The following is a 22943-nucleotide window of genomic DNA, read 5'->3' on the forward strand; positions in this document are numbered from 1 at the left end:
CAGATAAGGACTGGCTATTTACTGCACTACCATGGAACATGCCTGATCTCAAGTTTTATCTTCACATTCTAGTACCTAAGAGTCCTCTGTGCTTATCACATGGTTTCTTGAATTCTATTATGTTTATGTTTTCACTCCCATATATGTCCTTTGTTCTGAAAATTCAAATCTTATCACTCCATCTTTCTCTAGATTGTATTTAGACGCATCCCACACCTCAGCCTTTTGTTGCACTGCTCCAGCTCTCTGGAATTCTATGATCTCTTATTTTCAACTTGAACTCTCTGAGGTAAAGATTAAATCAGCATTAAAAAGTTGTTCATCCAGGCCTATCCTAATCACAGTAGTGCTCCATGAATTCAGCTAGGCTCAACCTCTCCCCTCCCTGTGTTTCTACCTTATTCATACTATTTTTTAATATGATTGTTGTGCAACCATTATTCTCTTTCTAATCTATACATCTAGGTTTTTTTAGCTATTATTTTTAATCTTTTTATGTCTGCTATTTATTTTTACAGTTGATCTGGATTGTAAACTGCTGTGATACATTTACAATATGCCGTATAACAAATGCTCAAAATTAATTAAACTAGTACATGTTTATTGATTCCTGATATACTACCTTTCAGGGCCTATCATCAAAGTGGTTTACATAAAAACAAAGGAAGAAACGAACACCAAGTCATTGACAGGAAAGAGAAGAGATTGGAAAAATGGAGTGAGGTCAGACAAAAAAAATAAAAGGAAACAGATCAAAAAGAGAGGCAAGGACACTGCCCTACTGTGTGTTCACAGCACCTAGTACAACACCAAAGTTTTGTGTGAAAAGTTGGGTCTTCAGGCTAGAACAGAATTTGTTGTTGTTGTAGGATGTATTGTATTCTAGAGGGTCAGAGCAGTAAAGAAAAAGACTCTGGTGAGTGGATTCTAGATGAGCCCGGAAGACAGAGCAAATACCTTGGGCAAATTGCAAGGTTCTGGATGGGATATATGGAGGAGCATTATCGAAAGGGACGTCCTCGTTTCGATTTGGACATCCTCGCAGAACGTCCCGATCCAGGGGCAGGGAAACAAGATGGATGTCCATCTTTTGTTTTGATAATATGGTCAGGGACGTCCAAATCCTTAAATTTGGTCATCCCTAGACTTGGTCGTTTCTGATTTTCGGCGATAATGGAAACCAAGGACGTCCATCTCAGAAACGACCAAATGCAAGTCATTTGGTCATGGGAGGAGCCAGCATTTGTAGTGCACTGGTCCCCCTGACATGCCAGGACACCAACCGGGCACCCTAAGGGGCACTGCAATGGACTTCATAAATTGCTCCCAGGTACATAGCTCCCTTACCGTGTGTGCTGAGCCCTCCAACCCCCCCCCCCCAAACCCCACTACCCACAACTGTACACCACTACCATAGCCCTTACGGGCGAAGGGGGGGCACCTAGATGTGGGTACAGTGGGTTTCTGGTAGGTTTTGGAGGGCTCGCTGTTTCCTCAATGTGTATGCTAGATATGTGAATGAATCCACCAGCATAATTGGTGCACCAAGAAGTGTGGAGGCAAGTGTGAAAGATGCCCAATGACAATAGGAATAATCTTACTGTTTCCACTGCTGGTAAGATGTATCTCACCTCTACTCGGCCTGCCTTCTTTTTACAATACCCATACTCCAAGTAACTCGGAACAAGATTTGATACTTTTTAAAGCTAAAAACTCAGAGCCAGGTTCTACTGTTTGCTGCAGTGAGATGCTGTTCTGAAAAAGAGATCTATATGATTGTTAAATCTCATATACACCTTTGGACAATCCTAATCTTGATTTAATAGGCTATCACAGGCTATAAAGAATTCAACAAAATGCCATAAACAAGATGACTCTCCTACTCCTTGGAAGATATAACAAAGAGAGGATTTTCTACTATGCATACCTAGTAAAATACTTCCAGAAGGTGCCTGCCACTCACAGTAGCTATGAGCTCGTGAACAATCCTTGGGTGTTTATGAACTTCAGAATTTTATTACTACCATGTGGCTCTCAAACCTGTCTTGGAGGAGCACAAGCCAGTCAGATTTTCAGGATATTGTCCATGAATATACAGAAGATCAATTTGCAGTATATGAAAATCTATCTCTTGCATATTCATTCTTGCTATCCTGGAAACCAGACTGACTGGCGCTGCCCCAGGACACTGTGGTAAAATATTCCAAGCGTTTTTTGGTTGCATTATCATCCTAGTTTTACAACAACATCCCTCTGATAATGTTATGGCAACAACATGATATTGTTGACAAGGGCTTTTTTCCAAGATTCTTTCAGTAACCAATATATTTTTAACCTGCTGTGTACTTTATTATAGCTGTCATCTGATGACCTTCAAATGAGCACTTTCCGTGGGTTTATGGCTTGCAAATTACTAGCAAGGGCAATTTACAAGTGCCAGGTGGAGGAGAATTATGCACTGTAAACTCATCTCTCTCACTCTATCAGTTCCCTGGAGATCCATGATGATTCTTGTCCTTATTCCTGTCTCACATGGACTCCCCTTATTAATTACAAGGCTGGCTAAGCCTTCAGCATAAATCCACTCCAGCCCCCCATCTCTACAATGCAGGCAGTGCAGTGAAATCTCTGATATGCCTCCATTGGTGAGACATCTCATCAGGCCATTTGCCATTCTTCAAATGAGGCAGGTGCTGCTTGCAGGCATTTTACAAAATTGCAATTAAGTAGAACAAAATGCATATAAAACAATTTCAGGGTGTTTTTTTCTTATGTTGCCCTCAATGCTGTGTTTGTATCATTTGACATAATAACAATAAATTATCATATTTAAAAGAAGGTTTAAAAGTCAGTCTGTCACGTGCTGCATTTTAGGTCTTTATCCTCTCTCCTGGGACATTAAAGAAGGGATTCGTTCCAACAGAAATGGTTTTTTTTTTTGTTACATTTGTACCCCGTGCTTTCCCACTCATGGCAGGCTCAATGTGGCTTACATGGGGCAATGGAGGGTTAAGTGACTTGCCCAGAGTCACAAGGATCTGCCTGTGCCTGGCCCTTGCAGATCATCAATGTGGCCGCGCAGGCTTCTGCTTCTGTGAGTCTGACGACCTGCACGTACGTGCAGGACGTCAGACTCACAGAAACAGAAGCCTGCGCAGCCTTCTACATGGAATGTTGCTAGTGGAATAGCAACATTCCATGTAGAATCTCCAATAGTAGCAACATTCCATGTAGAATCTCCAATAGTAGCAACATTCCATGTTGTTGTTACATTTGTACCCCGCGCTTTCCCACTCATGGCAGGCTCAATGTGGCTTACATGGGGCAATGGAGGGTTAAGTGACTTGCCCAGAGTCACAAGGATCTGCCTGTGCCTGGCCCTTGCAGATCATCAATGTGGCCGCGCAGGCTTCTGCTTCTGTGAGTCTGACGTCCTGCACGTACGTGCAGGACGTCAGACTCACAGAAACAGAAGCCTGCGCAGCCTTCTACATGGAATGTTGCTAGTGGAATAGCAACATTCCATGTAGAATCTCCAATAGTAGCAACATTCCATGTAGAATCTCCAATAGTAGCAACATTCCATGTTGTTGTTACATTTGTACCCCGCGCTTTCCCACTCATGGCAGGCTCAATGTGGCTTACATGGGGCAATGGAGGGTTAAGTGACTTGCCCAGAGTCACAAGGATCTGCCTGTGCCTGGCCCTTGCAGATCATCAATGTGGCCGCGCAGGCTTCTGCTTCTGTGAGTCTGACGTCCTGCACGTACGTGCAGGACGTCAGACTCACAGAAACAGAAGCCTGCGCAGCCTTCTACATGGAATGTTGCTAGTGGAATAGCAACATTCCATGTAGAATCTCCAATAGTAGCAACATTCCATGTTGTTGTTACATTTGTACCCCGCGCTTTCCCACTCATGGCAGGCTCAATGTGGCTTACATGGGGCAATGGAGGGTTAAGTGACTTGCCCAGAGTCACTTGTCTACATCTTTAGAGAAAGATGGAAACTCTTCTTGGTCCATCCTATCCTCTTTTTACCAAAGATACTTCATGCTTTGCCATTCATTTATCCAGCATTCCCTCATGAACCCACTGCTTTCAACCTAACAGCTTATTAGCAGGAGAGTGTCATCAGGCTGTCCTGGTTATGTTATTAGCATGTGTAAGAACCAATAGAATCCCTAAAAGGAATCTACCACTGGAAGACACACCCCCTAATTGCCCATTTATGCCTGCTATTGGCCTGGCTTGAGTGGGCGTGCCTAAATGTACACTTGTTTCTGCTGGCATGCTATTATTCTATAAATGTTCTAGAGAAAATTCTAGACTTGCAAGGGTTTAGTAGACTTTAGGCAGGCTTCCTTTTGGAAGGAGAGAAGAGTAGATGGGAAGGAAGTCATTCTTCTTGCTCCAAGAGGAAAAGGAGAAAGGGTCTGCTAGTATATTGATCCAGAAGAAAGATTTAGGATTTGAATGAAAATAGTGTCCATCCTTGTCAGAATTCAGGACAGCCAGACTGAGGGGCTGCAGAGTTTTATGGAGAAACTCAAAATCCCTTAACTGTTTCTAGGGAAATCTTATAGGCCAAGGAGGCTAGGGTGATCCTGGGGAATGTATATTGAGGGCAATTCTATAAAGGGGCACTCATGGAGCCTATTATATAAAATAGACACCTACTTTCCTTTAGAAAAGATTAGCACAACCGACTATATATGCATGAACATGTTTAGGCATGAGAACATAAGCCAGCTATACAGCTGGTATAAATGGCTGGACCTAATATCTGGAGATAGTATTCTATAAGTTATGCATGTAATGTGCACCCTGCCCATGCTATGCCGAGAATCGGCCCCTGTGAGCACCCACCTGCAAACTGTGCACAACCGAAGAAAGGTGCATAGTTACAGAATAGATCAACTTCAAATGTTCCACATAGAGATCTCAATTAAAGTAGAGTATATAACAAATATTCTCATATAACCCAGAGTCTGAAGCTTCCAAATCCAAAATTCTGATTAACACAGTTTTTTTTCATATAAATATAAAAAGTCATAGACCTCAGTGGTGACTCGTTTCATAAGCGCCAGGTATCTCTTAACTCGCCTTGCCTCTTCATTGATCTATAATTAACTCATTTTACCATTTTAGTATAAACTAGTAAAAAAGGCCCGTTTCTGCCTGTGATGAAACGGGCGCTAGCGGGCACGGGACTCCCTTCCCCTCCCCTTACGCTAGTATCCCTGGTGGTGTAGAGGTACCTGTTCGCTCAGGGCAGGAAAGAAAGAGCCCCCTCTTTCCTGACCGTAGCGCTGCTGCTAGCTGCCCTGCTACATCCTGTGCTAGTCCGGCTCTCGGCGTTTCAAAGTGGCCGCCGAGAGTTGAAGTCTTGCGAGGCTGCTTCAACTCTCGGCAGCCATTTTGAAACGCCGAGAGCCCGACTCACAGAGGATGCATCAGGGCAGCTAGCAGCAGCGTTCCGGGCAGGAAAGCGGGGGCTCTTTCTTTCCTGCCCCAAGTGAACAGGTACCTCTAGACCACCAGGGATAGTAGCGTAAGGGGAGGGGAGGTGACAGGGGGGAGGGAAGGTGATGGGGGGAAGAGGGGCGACCGGGGTGGGGTGCTAGCGTTAAAGGGGTGATGGCGTGAAAGGGGCGGGGTGATGGGCACGTCCTCGGCGGCTGCAATTCGTTGGAAGGGGAGGAGTAGGGAAACACGCGGGGAGGAGTAGGGAAACTACTCCTCCCCGTTCGTTCATTTGCGTGGTTGTGTACATGTTCCGCCCTCGACATCATCACGTGTGACACGAGGGCGGGGCATGGAGACATGGTGAGTGTTCTGGCTTCACCACCATGAATTTACGAACTGGTGTTTGAGTGCCTGCAGTGACGTCAGTGTCCTCAGAACGTTGAGGGTGCGTTTTATTATAGTAGATTATTTGCTTGGTTTATTTTTGGTTACTTTTTTTTTACTTATTTGAAACTTTAAAACAATTTCACATCCAGTGAAAACTTTTTTCAATAATGAATGGCATACACTTGGAACATAATAATGAATATTAGAAATGTGGACTAAAAAATAATTTTTCTCAGCATATATCAGCACTAGTTGGCCAATGAGGAAGTGGGTGCTATAAATCTCATCGATTGAAGTAAGGTTCAGTGAGTTGCACCACTGAGGCAAACGGTAAAAAATTGTATGATAAATGTTTATGATAATCTGGTGGTTTTTGTCTTGCGGCATGTTTGATAATCCACTAGACCAACTCAACTGAGCATGATATTTTAATAATTGATTAGCATCCAATTGACTACTTACTGGGACTCCATATTTGAGCAACCTATATAAAATCCAGAGGTCAAGACCTCCACCTATCAAAGTGTTGTTTTTTTTTTTTTTTTTTTTTGAAACACCACCGACAGTGTTTAATAAATACACTTGCTGTCAGGTCTGAATACTGACCCAATAATTTTAAAATTAGGAACAGTTTGGCAGAAGCTTCCAATAATAGATAAGGAATAGTGGGGGTCTTTTACTGAGGCATGCTGGCATTTTTAGCGCGTGTTAAAAATAGGCGCAATCTAAACACTAAAGATGCCCATAGAAATACATTGGCGTCTTTAGCGTTTAGCCTGCGCCTATTTTTAGCACACGATAAAAATGTCAGTGCGCCTTAGTCAAAGACCCCCAGTGTTTCTTTAGTCTATTTCTTTCTATTATGAAATCTTAGGTGCCCTTTCCAAAGTGGCGGTAAGCCCAACACAGGCTTACCGCACGCTAATCTAGAGCTACCGCCAGCCCAACGCAAGCACCAGAGATAGTTCCAGTCCCAGTGTGCACCGTTTCCCACACTGGGGAAAATAGGGCTGTAAGTTTTAGCACAGCGCAAACCTGGTGGTAATCGGGCAGCGCCGCATGCTACCTGATTACTGCCAGGTTAATGCGGTAGCCCTTACTACCACCTCAATGGGTGGTGGTAAGTGCTCCCCCCCTCATATGGGTGTACAGTAAGAGCAATCTTACCGCATGGCCATGGCTATTTTCCACCTTTTTTACCCACTATGGTACAAAGGACCACAGCGCACGGCAAAAACGGCCCCCCGCCACTAGCGCAGGGCCATTTTTACTGTAGCTTGATAAAAGGACCCCTTAGTGAATATATACTGAAAGTTTCACATAAACATTTATAAAATAAAATATATTGGCCTAGGATCTCTCAGATACCTCACAGACCAGCAGCACAGAGATCAGGTTTGGGGTTTCCGAGATACTTCAAAAATCAGCAACATTTAGACTTCCTTAGGTAGCTGTGTGTTTTTGAAAACATGTTGGGTAAAAGTCATAGGACCTTTGTCAATATGTTTACTGTTTGCCTACCTTTAGATTTTTCTGAAATGGTGCCCTTGTGTCTTCTCGTAATTTGTTGTGAGCTCTGTTGCAATCCAGGTCCTTAACTGAGCATCTCTCATAAGATGTTGGAAGGGGATTAGAATTTACAGGACACAAGCTTCTGGCTTTGCTCATAATGTTGTCAAGTTGTGCTGGGAAAACAGGCATGTGGCTCACTGACAGTTCTTAAGGACTGGAAAGCAATGCCAGGGATCTCACGTCACACGGGATAAACAATGTCTCTTCACCTTAAGGTGCAACTGTAGCTTCCAGGAATACCACATTTGTCTGCCAGATAAAGGTTACTATCCACAGTGGATTTACTGGAAACACGTGAAAGAGAATTCAAAACACCGGATTTATCAGGTATAGAATAATCAGTTGTATTGATTTTGTATTAACCCCTATAATTTCAAGTACAAAACAGATTAAATATAATAGGGAACGTAAGACCAGCCACCCTCCTTAGTAACCTACACAAAAAAGACAAGGAAACATTTTCTTTAATATAACAAGTTTTATTGGAGTTATATGGCCACAGTTTAGCCTGATGGCGGAAACTTATATTAACCACTTTAATTTAAAGTACAAACAGTTTAAATATAACAGGGGATGTGAGATCAGCCACCCTCCTTGGTAACCTACATAGGAAACACAAGGAAACATTTTTTTTAATATAACAAGTTTTATTGGAGTTATTTGGCTGCAGCTTAGCCTGATGGTGGAAACATGCCATACCCAAGCTATGCATCAGTATAACAACCATAGATGACCTCCTGCCATGCCAGATAGTAGGCAAGCACAGACAAATTAACATTTAACTCCGCCATGTCAGCTGGAGCAAGGTACAGGTCTAGACTTCTAGATCTGCAGACAAAGCATAGACCTAACATTGACCTCTGGGTAAACGTTAAGGTCTACTTCAAAGGACCTCCTTTGAAGCTGCCAACAGCTTGGGTACCTCCCCCCTCCTCTAAAGCTGCGACAGCTCTAACCTTGCCATTATGATGAGAAGGGTGGGAGGGAAAGCTGTTCGCTTCCGAGGAGCAGGAAAATACCTACTCCATGAAGGATAACCCCTTTTAACTCCCCTCTGCAACTCCACCACGCCCAGTCAGGAGGGATCTGATAGGCAGATCCCTCCCACCACTGAGGAGTTAAAGGTCATCTCCCATAGGTGACCCCCCAATCACCCAGAATTCTCGGCTCTCCCCTAGCACATCGTGAGTGCCTGTGAGCTTCACTGGAAGCCCAGCCATGCTGCTCAACCCAGCATTGGATGATGCTCACACCCCCATTATGGGTAGGCTCCGGATGAACCATACGCCCTTTAACTTAACAGGGGACGCAAGACCAGCCACCCTGCTTGGTAACCTACATAAGAAAGACAAGGAAATTTTTTTTTTAATGTAACAAGTTTTATTGGAATTATTTGGCCTCAGCGTAGCCTGATGGTAGAAACTTGCCATACCTGAGCTATTCATCAGTATAACAACCATAGGTGATGCAAAATTGAGCGAGCTCAAGCAGTCCACGTATTTTTGATTTCAACAGCAAGATTTTGTAAAGCATTCCGTTAAGTATTAGGCTCAGATATACATTTACACACATCCTACATAAGACTCCTGAAGAAGGCCCTTTTGGGCCAAAACACGACTCGTGTCAAGTCTTGGATGATTAATAAAGGTTGCGATATTATCGTCTGCTGCCCCTTCTTTTGGCACAGTATAAGTCATCACAAGGACAAAATATAAGAAAACCAATGGACTTTATTAGGGGGTTATAGCCCATTTCGTTATGTTTAAGCAAATGAGAGATCTGCATGAAAGAAAATATTTTTATTATTTTGACTTCTGAAAACCACTTGTCCCTGAAACATGCTCAAAATGGAATCATCCATTTGTACAAAAAAAAAACAAAATAATCCATTTGTACAAAAGAGATGAGGTGAAGATGTGATTCCATCTGCTCCAATGAAAGGAGAGTTTAATTTTACTTCCAATCTTTTTTTTTTTGATTTGAAAATTTTTTTTATTTATTTAATCTCATTATTCATAAGTACAATCACAGAATCAGCTACCCACTATGCAACAAGTCTTAATGAAATGTACTACAATATAAACTATTGAAAACCTAGTAAATTTTCCTCCCCTCCCTCCCCCCCATCTCCACTTAATGGCTGAATACACTGTGTAGCAGTTGCATTAGTCCATAAACACTCTAAATGTTTCCATTCCTCCGCCTTCAGGTCAAATCTGCCCCTTCGTCTGTCCGTCAATTGCTCAAGTCCCATTATGGTGCGGAGCCTTATTTTCCACTCAACAATCGTAGGACCCACTTTCTTTTTCCAGTGGGCTGCTATTTCCAGCTTCGCAGTTGATAAGCATAGTCTTTTAAGCCGCTTCTGCCATTTCTTGCCTCTTTTGTTTCCCCACCCTAGTAGGCACCACTTTGGTTCTGCTGTAAACTGTGTCTCCAGAATGAAGGTCAGGCACTTAGTTATATCGTCCCAGAAAGAACGAATAAGTGTGCATGACCACCACACATGCATAAAATTACCAAGATCATTATCACAACGCCAACATCTGTCTGAGGCATTAGCATACATCATTTTTACCCTGTCTGGAGTATAGTACCATCTGCTTAAAACTTTGTAGGCATTTTCCTTTATTAGTACACACGTGGATGCCTTTTTTACCTCTATGCAAACCCTTTCCCATTCTTTCACACTCATTTCACAGTTCAAATCTTTCTCCCATGCTTTCATATAGGATAATTTAGTCATTGTGCTGCCTCTAATATAATTGTACAATTTGGAAATGCCCCTCTTCCCCACCTCTAGTGTAACCCAGATGTTTTCTAAGGGCTCCCTTTCCCTCTGGTCCCCCTGTAGCCACCCCTGTTTACTCATATAGTGTTTGACCTGTAAATACGCATAGTTATCCGGCGCACCCAGGGCAAACTTCCTTTTTAGTGTCTCAAATGTCCTTAATGTACCATCTGACATCAAATCTCGAAATCTCCTCAGGCCTTTTTTATGCCATTCATGAAAAATACCCCCCTCCCCGCCAGCTGGGAACTCAACTTCGTGAATAATATGCGCCATAGTAGATGTTTTAACTCCTTTTTTAAATTTACGTTTCAGTACCTCCCATATATGTAGCAAATGTCCTATAAAAGGATTACCAGTTCCCCTACGGGGGTCATACATCCTTCCAGATCCCCACAGACCCCTTTCCAAGTTACACCTAGGCTCCAGTTGTTGCTCTAATACGGCCACTGGCGCCCTTTCCCCTTTACTCCATTCCGCCACCTGCTTCAATTGTGCTGCCTGATAGTACCATGTAATGTTGGGCATCCCCCTCCCCCCTTCTTCCACTCCACTCCACATAATTCGCTTAGATAGTCTCGCCCGTCTCTCTCCCCAAGCAAAATTTGACATTTCAGACTGTAATCTGGTCAGGGTTCCCGAGGGTACTTCCAACGGTAACGTTTGGAAGAGGAATAACAACCTAGGAAGCAAGTTCATCTTAATGACCGCTATTCTACCCCACCATGAAAGCAGCCCATTTTTCCATCTGCTTAAATCTAATCTAAGTTCTCTAATCAAGGGAACATAATTAATCCCATATAAAGATTCAAGATTCCTGGGGAGCCTTACCCCCAAGTATCGAAAGTTCTCTTTGGCATGTTTAAAAGAGAATCTGGTTAATATACTCTTCAAATCTAAAGTGGGGCACATAATGCCCAGCACTTCAGACTTATCATAGTTAACTTTAAAACCAGAAATAACTCCAAACGCTTTAAGCTCCCTACAGATATAATGCAGGGTCTCTTCCGGGCGACTTACATAAAAAAGAATATCATCTGCGAAAAGTGCCACTTTGTGCTCTCGCTCACCCACCGTGATCCCCTCAATGCTAGCCGTTTCCCTAATCCTCTGCGCAAGCGGCTCTATTGCCAAAGCAAAGAGCAAGGGCGACAAGGGGCAACCCTGCCGTGTACCCCGTTGTATCTGAAACTGGTCAGAATATCCCCCATTAACTTTTATACGAGCTTTTGGTGTTGCATATAGCCCTTTCATCCATGTCAATATCCTTGGGCCAAACCCCATAGATTCCAACACCTCCCACAAGTACTGCCATTCAACCCGGTCAAAGGCCTTTTCTGCATCTGTTGTTAAGAGTACAAAATCCCCCCCTCTATGTTGGGCCTCCCATATTATGTTCAGAGATCTCCTTATATTGTCAGCTACTTGCCTGTGCGGGACAAAGCCGGATTGGTCCTCATGAATTAATTGGGGCAAAAATTTGTTAATTCGCTCCGCCATAACCTTGGCTAGTATCTTAATATCTATATTTATGAGGGATATAGACCTATAGGATGCACATAGTGTGGGATCTCTCCCCGGCTTGGGAATCACCGAGATCCCTGCTTCATACATACTGCTCGACAGCTTCCCCGATGTAAAGCACTCATTCCCCACCCGTACCAATAACGGCCCTACCTCCTTATTCATTAACTTGTAGAATTTAGCTGTGTACCCATCTAATCCCGGCGCTTTCCCTCCTTTTAAACCTTTAATAACTCGTTCTATCTCATCTAATGCTATCGGCTTATCCAATAAATCTTTTTGTGTTTCGGTTAGTGTATGCAGTCCTAAACCGCTCAGATATTCTTTAATCTGTTCCCCCGATTCCACACTCTCTTTAGTATACAAAGCTTCATAAAATTGGGCAAACCTATCTCTCATCTCTTTGTCTTGGTACAATAATACATCCCCCTCCCCTTTGAGTTTCATTATGGTATTGCCCACTCGTCGCCTGCGGAGATGTCGCGCCAACATCCGTCCCGCTTTGTTACTATATTCAAAAAACTTTTGCTGTGCTAACTTCCTTTGGAAATCCATCTGCTTTATTTGAATGTGTTGCAAAGCTGCCCTACATTCCCTCAGTTCTGACAGAACTTCAGGGCATTGCCCTCCTTGATGCTGAACCTCTAGGGCCGCTAATCTTTGTCTTACTTCTAATTCCCGCCTTCGCCCCTCCCTCTTTCTTTGACTACCTTTTTTGATCAAATGTCCTCTTACCACTACTTTAAGAGCATCCCAAAGCGTCCCTTCTGTTACATCCCCCTTATCATTGTAAGCTAGATATTCTTGTATCGCCCTTCTAACCGCTTCACAGTCCTCCACTGAGTCAAGCAAAGATTCATTCAATCTCCAAAAGGTGTGTCCTCTTTCTCTCCCCAGACCCTTCCAAGAGACCCAAATAGGGGCGTGGTCAGACACATGAATACTCCCTATATTAGAATCTCCTACCTCCCCCCATATATTACGGGAGCCCCAAATTGCATCTATCCTTGTATACGATTGTTGAGCATGTGAATAGAAGGTATATGTCCTCTGCCCCGGGTGCTGCAGTCTCCAGACATCTATCAAATCCAGATCCCTGAACAGATTCAGTAATTTTGTCGTGTTTGCTGAAACTCCACCCTTTTTCTTACCCTTAGAGTGGTCTAGGTCTGCTAGTGCCCAGTTGAAGTCCCCTCCCACAATCACTTCCCCCTGTACAAAATTTATCAATTCCAATCTCAATTTTTCAAAGAACGCACCCTGCCCCTCATTAGGTGCGTATATATTGACTAGCGTGATCTGTTGTTCATTAATCTTTCCCTTAACTGCAATACATCTTCCCTGGCTCTCCAGGTATGTGTGCTCATGAACAAAAGGTACATTTTCTTTAATGTATATTGCCAAACCTCCCTTTTTCCCACCTCTAGGGTCTGCTAGTATAAAGTTCTGACCCATGTTTTTATATTGAATAAGCCTAACATCTTTCCGTTGTATATGCGTTTCCTGCATCATGGTAATGTCCCACTGCATTTTAGATATCTCCCTACTTACAATTCTCCTTTTTTCAGGTGTATTCAGTCCATTTACATTCCATGAACCCACTGTGATCCTACCCTCTCTCCCCCTCCCCTCCCCCCTCCCCCCTCCCCCCATCCCTCCCCCCCAAATGGCTGCTACTAGAAGCTGCCAGATTTTTCCCTTAGAAAGTGTCGTCCCCCCGGGATCTTGGCCCCCCTTATTTCTCCCACACAATAAAACCTACATTCTCCTTCATTCTTTCCAGTTATACTCTGTCCAAATCATACACATATAATCAGTTAAACATTACCAGCTTTGTCTTACTTACTACCAATATTCAAATAATCAAACTTTACGCCTGAGCAATTACCCCTCAGCATTAGTCCATTCAAGTGTCCCCCTGCTGCTCCAAACCACGCTCCTTCCTCATTCTGTTTGTATTACTGCCCTTTTTCCCCTGGAAGTGCCTTCTGCCTGGACTTGAAGTGTTCTCTCCATTGCCTTCCACTGTGGGATTTCGTAGCTCCTCCGGCACATCAGTGCATCCCATGTTCTCTAGTATTTTCCTCGCTGCAGTCGGGTGTTGAATTTTCCTGGTCTGATTCCCCACCGTGACCATGAGGCCGCTGGGGAAGATCCATCTATAGCGCAAACCAGTTTTTTGCAGATATCTCGTCACTTCGCGGAATTCCCGCCTTTTTTGTAAAGTAGATTTCGCCAGGTCTTGGAAGATCTGTATTTTAAAACTTTTCCATTGTATGTCACCTATAGCTCGAGCTTTCCTCCACACAGTTTCCTTCACCTGGAAATCATGAAAACATGCAATGATATCTCTAGGGTTTTCTCCCCGCTGTGGCCCCAGACTCCGGTGCGCTCGATCAATTTTAATTTCGGTCTTGTCTGCACTCTCCTGGGGGTCTCTTCCTTGACTCAAAATAAAGTTGCAAATTTCTTGCACCACTTTCGTAGCTTCCATATATTGGGCCTCCTCAGGCACTCCTTTAAATCGCAGGTTCCCCCTTCGAGAGCGATTCTCGAGGTCTTCCAACCTTATCTCCAGCTCATCTCGCTGCTGTTTCTCTTCTTTAATTTTGTTCGACATGCTCTGCACCTCCATCTCCATTTCCTCCATGCGTTCCTCTGCTTCTCCCATGCGATTGCCAATGTCTTTTACTTCCTCCCGCAACTCTTTGACAGCAGCGTGAATACTATTTCTAGTATTAATCATCTCCGATTTCAAACCCTGGAACCATTTTATAATTTCACTTCTCTCAAGTTCTCCCTCTCTGCCGCTTCATTCCTCGAGTTCGTCCTCCGTCTCGGGTGCCTCCGGCGCCATTTTGTTTACGCGTGGGGGCAACACAGTTTGCTCTCTGCCTCCCGTTTTCGCCGAATCCGCCGCGTATTTAAATTTTGAAAGTTTCTTTCTGGCTGCCATAAAGTCTGGTAAGTTCAACCTTTCGTCCGTGGAAATAGTATTCGTCCAATGTGGGGATTTATCAGCGATTTACTTCGCGTCCCCGCGGAGCTCCAGATTTAAGCTACCGATCACATCGGTGACGTCACTTCCTCCTTTACTTCCAATCTTTATAACATCAGTCTTCCCAAGGCAGATTACAACAACAGTTAAGATGAACCCACCAGTAAAGTGAATATCGTCGCTGAAATTTGGCCATATATTACTGTATTATATAGAACAGTGTAGAAAAAGGAGAACAAAATACAGCCTATATTAGTGCTGTTTCCACCAGCTACAATAATTTTTAAGCAGTTTTAGTTATATTCAATTTTATTTCATGATATTTATATCTACATATGGGAAGCTTTCAAATAAATTAAAAAGCTGTCAAGTAAAAAAAAAACACCTTTTGTTCTTCAGCTTTTAAGACACTGGGCTGAAACAGGGGGTAGAGTGGGAGAAGGGGGAGGGAGAAAAGAGGAAAGGAGATGCTGGATGGGGGGGGGGGGGCACCAACTGATAGTTTGCAGGGGGGCACCAGAGACCCTAGCACTGGCCTTGCCTGAATACTTCGCACTTTCAAAATCTGGTGCCCCAAGCAGTTGTCTATGTGAAGTAGGAAGTACTCCTGTAGCCAGGACCTGCCCACCAGGGGATGTATTATCCTTTCGCACCGAGGATATATCTCCAAATGTTGCCCGGGAGGGAAAGGTTAGGACAGCTGTTGTACTTGGTGATTCGATCATTAGGCATATAGATAGCTGGGTGGCTGGTGGACGTGAGGATCGCCTGGTGACTTGCCTGCCTGGTGCGAAGGTGGCGGACCTCACGCGTCACCTAGATAGGATTTTATATAGTGCTGGGGAGGAGACGGCTGTCTTGGTACATGTGGGTACTAATGACATAGGAAAATGTGGGAGAGAGGTTCTGGAAGCAAAATTTAGGCTCTTAGGTAGAAAGCTGAAATCCAGATCCTCCAGGGTAGCATTTTCTGAAATGCTACCTGTGCCACGCGCAGGGCCCAAGAGACAGGCAGAGCTCCAGAGTCTCAATGCGTGGATGAGACGATGGTGCAGGGAGGAGGGCTTTAGATTTGTTAGGAACTGGGCAACATTCTGGGGAAGGGGGAGCCTATTCCGAAAGGATGGGCTCCATCTTAACCAGAGTGGGACCAGGCTGCTGGCATCGGCGTTTAAGAAGGAGATAGAGCAGCTTTTAAACTAGAAATGGGGGGAAGGCCGACAGTCGCTCAAAAGAGCATGGTTCGGGATAAGGTATCTTTCAAAGATATCACCATAACAGGGAAGATAGAGTATCCTGATAGTGAGGTTGCAAAAGAGATTGTAGTAGATCGGGTATCTTTAAATAACAATAAAAATCAGACAAAAGATTGCCAATTAATACTGTCAAGTACTAAGCATGATGTACTTAGGAACAACAAACATAGTTTGAAATGTCTATATGCGAATGCCAGGAGCCTAAGAAATAAGATGGGGGAGTTGGAATATATTGCACTAAATGAAAAATTAGATATAATAGGCATCTCTGAGACCTGGTGGAAGGAGGATAACCAGTGGGACACTGTCATACCGGGGTACAAATTATATCGTAGTGATAGGGTGAATCGGATTGGTGGAGGGGTAGCATTGTATATTAACGAGAGCCTTGAATCAAATAGATTGAAAATTCTGCAGGAAACAAAACACTCCTTGGAATCACTGTGGATCGAAATTCCATGTGCAAAGGGGAAAAGGATAGTGATAGGAGTGTACTACCGTCCGCCTGGCCAGGACGAACAGACGGATGCGGAAATGTTAAAGGAAATCAGGGACGCAAACAAACTGGGCAACACAATAATAATGGGGGATTTCAATTACCCGCATATAGACTGGGTTAATGTAACATCTGTACACGCAAGGGACATAGGATTTCTTGATGAAATCAAGGACAGCTTCATGGAACAGCTAGTTCAGGAGCCGACAAGAGAAGGAAAAATACTAGACTTAGTCCTTAGTGGTGCTCATGATCTAGTGCAGGGGGTAACGATACGAGGGCCGCTTGATAACAGTGATCATAATATGATCGGTTTTGATATTGGCATTGAAGGAAGTGAAACTAGGAAATCAAGTACGCTAGCGTTTAACTATAGAAAAGGTGATTACGACAAAATGAGAAAAATGGTGAAAAAAAGACTGAAAGGAGCAGCTCGCAGAGTAAAAAACTTGCATCAGGCGTGGATGCTGTTTAAAAACACCATCCTAGAGGTTCAGGACAAATATATTCCACGTATTAGAAAAAAGGGAAAAAAGACTAAACGTCAGCCGGCGTGGCTAAACAGTAAGATAAAGGAAATCATTAGAGCCAAAAAACAATCCTTCAGAAAGTGGAGAAGAGAACCAACTGAAAGTAACAGGATAGATCATAAGGAATGCCAAGCCAAATGCAAAGCGGAGATAAGGAGGGCAAAAAAGGACTTTGAGAAGAAATTAGCGTTGGAAGCAAAAATACATAGTAAAAATTTTTTTAGATACATTAAAAGCAGGAAACCGGCCAAAGAGTCGGTTGGGCCGCTGGACGAAAATGGTGTTAAAGGGGCGATCAAGGAGGACAAAGCCGTAGCGGAGAAATTAAATGAATTCTTTGCTTCGGTCTTCACCGAGGAGGATTTGGGGGGGACACCGGTGCCGGAAAGAATATTTGAAGCGGGGGAGTCGGAGAAACTAAACAAATTCTCTGTAACCTTGGAGGATGTAATGGGTCAGTTCAGCAAGCTGAAGAGTAGTAAATCACCGGGACCTGATGGTATTCATCCCAGAGTATTAATAGAGCTAAAAAATGAACTTGCGGAGCTACTGTTAGAAATATGCAATCTGTCCCTAAAATCGAGTGTAGTACCGGAAGACTGGAGGGTAGCCAATGTTACTCCGATTTTTAAGAAGGGTTCCAGAGGAGATCCGGGAAATTATAGACCGGTGAGTCTGACATCGGTGCCGGGCAAGATGGTGGAGGCTATTATTAAGAATAAAATTGCAGAGCATATACAAAAACATGGACTGATGAGACAAAGTCAGCACGGATTTAGTGAAGGGAAGTCTTGCCTCACCAATCTAATGCATTTTTTTGAGGGGGTAAGCAAACATGTGGACAATGGGGAGCCGGTTGATATTGTATATCTGGATTTTCAGAAGGCGTTTGACAAAGTGCCGCACGAAAGACTCCTGAAGAAATTGCAGAGTCATGGAATCGGAGGTAGGGTATTATTATGGATTAAGAACTGGTTGAAAGATAGGAAGCAGAGAGTAGGATTGCGTGGCCAGTATTCTCAGTGGAGGAGGGTAGTTAGTGGGGTCCCGCAGGGGTCTGTGCTGGGTCCGTTGCTTTTTAATGTATTTATAAATGACCTAGAGATGGGAATAACTAGTGAGGTAATTAAATTCGCCGATGACACAAAATTATTCAGGGTCGTCAAGTCGCAGGAGGAATGTGAACGATTACAGGAGGACCTTGCGAGACTGGGAGAATGGGCGTGCAAGTGGCAGATGAAGTTCAATGTTGACAAGTGCAAAGTGATGCATGTGGGTAAGAGGAACCCGAATTATAGCTACGTCTTGCAAGGTTCCGCGTTAGGAGTTACGGATCAAGAAAGGGATCTGGGTGTCGTCGTCGATGATACGCTGAAACCTTCTGCTCAGTGTGCTGCTGCGGCTAGGAAAGCGAATAGAATGTTGGGTGTTATTAGGAAGGGTATGGAGTCCAGGTGTGCGGATGTTATAATGCCGTTGTATCGCTCCATGGTGCGACCGCACCTGGAGTATTGTGTTCAGTACTGGTCTCCGTATCTCAAAAAAGATATAGTAGAATTGGAAAAGGTACAGCAAAGGGCGACGAAAATGATAGTGGGGATGGGACGACTTTCCTATGAAGAGAGGCTGAGAAGGCTAGGGCTTTTCAGCTTGGAGAAGAGACGGCTGAGGGGAGATATGATAGAAGTGTATAAAATAATGAGTGGAATGGATCGGGTGGATGTGAAGCGACTGTTCACGCTATCCAAAAATACTAGGACTAGAGGGCATGAGTTGAAGCTACAGTGTGGTAAATTTAAAACGAATCGGAGAAAATTTTTCTTCACCCAACGTGTAATTAGACTCTGGAATTCGTTGCCGGAGAACGTGGTACGGGCGGTTAGCTTGACGGAGTTTAAAAAGGGGTTAGATAGATTCCTAAAGGACAAGTCCATAGACCGCTATTAAATGGACTTGGAAAAATTCCGCATTTTTAGGTATAACTTGGCTGGAATGTTTTTACGTTTGGGGAGCGTGCCAGGTGCCCTTGACCTGGATTGGCCACTGTCGGTGACAGGATGCTGGGCTAGATGGACCTTTGGTCTTTCCCAGTATGGCACTACTTACAGTATGTACTTATGTACTTATGTACTTATGCCTAAGTCTGGATCTCGTCGAAACTGGTACATAAAGGGAAATAAAACTTTGAAGAAAGGGAAAACATTATATCCTCCTAGTGATTGCCTATCAGTTTCTGTCGCTGTTGCTTTGTAACAGGCACACGTCTAATTTGCAATCAAAATATTTGCAGATTCCCTACCTAAATAAGCCCTTCTTCCAAAGCATGGAACTAATGCCCCGATGCTTAGAAGCAAATGCGGGCACTAGAAGCCATTAGCGTGGGACTAGCACAGAATGCTTAGAGGGCTCTAGCATGGGAAACAAGTGTGCCAAGAATGAGCGCAAATAGCATGCTAATGTAGTCAAACGCATGTTAATGAGACCATTTGGTATTCCTTCCCAATGCTCAGAAAATAACTCTGCAATGTGCAGAGGTATTTGATGGTGGTAGTTGAAATTTAATGCTGAAAATTACACCAGGTCTGGGCTGGCATAAGGGAGTTCAGAACAAGATTTTTGCTCAACTTTTACCAATTAAAAAGTGTTTTACATATTAAAAATAAAAGTGTGTCGAGTGAAAATAAAAACATGTTTGACCCTTTTGCTCCTGTTAGTGCGAATATGCGTTTTGCCACAATGTATGCCAGCATATAATTCAAGCACAAGTGCTTCTTGTGTTGCTTAAAAATATAATAATTAAAAAAGGCTGAAACATTTCTCCTAAGGCCAAGCAGGGAAATAATACCCCCTCCCCCCCTCCCCCCCACACACACACACACATCACTCCTTGCTCAATAGTCACATGCATTTTTTAATGCTGTGTCTTATCAAAAGTAGAATGCCAGAAGGATAAATCCTGGAAGAGAAGTGCCTCCTTCTTTGTTGATCGTGTCTTTAAAACTTTGTTGAGCGAATCTTCTCGGCATGCTTGCAGAGGTTTGTTGAACACATCTTCTCTGCATAGTTCAAGAGGTTTGTTGAGCGAGTCTTCTCAAAGAATGTCTGCAGACAAAGGTCATAAGTACATAAGTATTACCACACTGGGACAGACCAAAGGTCCATCAAGCCCAGCATCATGTTTCCAACAGTGGCCAATCCAGGTCACAAATACCTGGCAAGGTCCTGAAAAAGTTCAATACATTTTATGCTGCTTATCCCAGAAATAAGCAGTGGATTTTCCCCAAGTCAATTTAATAATGGTCTATGGGCTTTTCCTTTAGTAAGCCGTCCAGACCTTTTTTAAACCCCGCTAAGCTAACTACATTTACTACATTCTCTGGCAACGAATTCCAAAGTTTAATTACACGTTGAGTGAAGAAACATTTTCTCCAATTCGTATTAAATTTACTACTTTGTAGCTTCATCACATGCCCCCTAGTCCTAGTATTTTTGGAAGGAATAAACAAACGATTCACATCTACCCGTTCCACTCCACTCATTATTTTATAGACCTCTATCATATCTCCCCTCAGCTGTCTTTTCTCCAAGCTGAAGAGCCCTAGCCGCTTTAGCGTTTCCTCATAGGGAAGTCATCCCATCCCCTTTTTTATCATTTTCGTCGCCCTTCTCTGTACCTTTTGTAATTCCACTATCCGCCTTATTTTCGAAAGAGAAAGACGCCCATATTTCGACCCAAATCGGGAGATGGGCATCTTTCTCTCGTGGGCACCCAAATCGGTATAATCGAAAGCCGATTTTGGGCGTCTTCAACTGCAATCTGTCGTGGAAATGGCCAAAGTTGACGGGGGCGTATCGGAGGCATGGTGAAGGCGGGGCTGGGGCGTGTTTATTGGCCGAGGAGAGATGGGCGTCCTCGGCCGATAATCGAAAAAAGAAAGGCGTTTTTAGCACGAATTTGGGTCACTTTTTTTGGACCCTTTTTTTTCACGAACAAGTCCCAAAAAAGTGCTCTAAATGACCAGATGACCACTGGAGGGAAACGGGGAAGACCACCCCTGACTCCCCCAGTGGTCACTAACCCCCTCCCACCAAAAAAAACAACTTTAAAACCTTTTTTTTTTCCAGCCTGTATGCCAGCCTCAAATGTCATATCCAGCTCCATCACAGCAGTATGCAGGTCCCTGGAGCAGTTGTTAGTGGGTGCAGAGGACTTCACCCATGTGGACCCAGGCCCATCCCCCCTACCTGTCACACTTGTTGTGGTAAATGGGAGCACTCCAAACTGCCCCAAAAACTCACTGTACCCACATCTAGGTGCCCCCCTTCAGCCATAAGTGCTATGGTAATGGTGTAGAGTTGTGAGGAGTGGGTTTTGGGGGGGATTTGGGGGGCTCAGCATGCAAGGGAAGGGAGCTATGGACTTCAGAGGCAGTTTGCTTTGTTTTTTTAATTGTTACAAGTGCCCCCTAGGGTGCCCGGTTGGTGTCCTGGCATGTGAGGGGGACTAGTGCACTGCGAATCCTGGCCCATCCCATGACCCAATGCCTTGGATTTGGTCGTTTTTGAGCTGGACGCCTTTGTTTTCCATTATCGCTGAAAAACGATACCGCCCAGCTGAAATCCGCACAAATCCGATGCATTTGGCTGGCACAAACCGTATTATCGGAAAAACGATGGACGCCCATTTTTTCGAAAATACAGTTTGTCCCGCCCCTTCACTTACCCGTTCTCGGAGATAGACGCCCATGAAGATGGGTGTTCACGTTCGATTATGCCTCTCTATATCTTTTTTGAGATGCGGTGACCAGAATTGAACACAATATTCAAGGTGCGGTCGCACCATGGACCAATACAAAGGCATTATAACATCCTCACTTTTGTTTTCCATTCCTTTCCTAATAATACCTAACATTCTATTTGCTTTCTTAGCCGCCGCAGCACACTAAGCAGAGGGTTTCAACGTATCATCAACAACGACGCCTAGATCCCTTTCTTGGCCGATGACTCCTAACGCGGTACCTTGCATTATGTAGCTATAGTTCGGGTTCCTCCTTTCCACATGCATCACTTTGCACTTGTTCACCTTAAACGCCATCTGGCATTTAGATGCCCAGTCTCGTAAGGTCCTCTTGTAGTTTTTCACAATCCTCTCGCAATTTAACAACTTTGAATAACTTTGTGTCATCAGCAAATTTAATTACCTCACAAGTTACTCCCATCTCTAGATCATTTATAAAAATGTTAAAATGCAGCAATCCCAACACCGACCCCTGGGGAACCCCATTATCTACCCTTCTCCATTGAGAATACTGACCATTTAACCCTACTCTCTGTTTTCTATCCTTTAACCAGTTCTTAATCCACAATAGGACACTACCTCCTATCCCATGACTCTCCAATTTCTTCTGGAGTCTTTCATGAGGTACTTTGTCAAACGCCTTTTGAAAATCCAGATACACAGTATCAACCCATTCACCTTTATCTACATGTTTGTTCACCCCTTCAAAGAAATGTAATAGATTGGTGAGGCAAGATTTCCCTTCACTAAATCCATGTTGGCTTTGTCTCCCTTGATGCTTGCATACTTGTCCGTCACCCATGCAGCAGTACAGCCCAGAGGATGAAGAACGAGCAAGAAGGAGAGAGAAACCTCAGGTTTTGAGGCCCCCAAACAGACCTTGACAGTGTATATACCACAGAAGGGTGTCTTTGGAGGAGATGCACGATACAGAGGTGGTGGCGATGTATCATTTGAACAAGACTGCTATTTTGACCTTGTATAAAACTTTCAGATGTGATTGATTCTCCCATAATGCAATCAAATGTTGTCCCAGGACTTGTGAAACTACTGTGCACCCTGTAGTTCCTAGCTATGGGGTCATTATAGTATGTTGTAGGAGCCTACTGTGGTGTAGAGAAAT

The sequence above is a fragment of the Microcaecilia unicolor genome, chromosome 7 (genome assembly GCF_901765095.1).
Source record: "Microcaecilia unicolor chromosome 7, aMicUni1.1, whole genome shotgun sequence".
NCBI classification, from domain to species: Eukaryota; Metazoa; Chordata; class Amphibia; order Gymnophiona; family Siphonopidae; genus Microcaecilia; species Microcaecilia unicolor.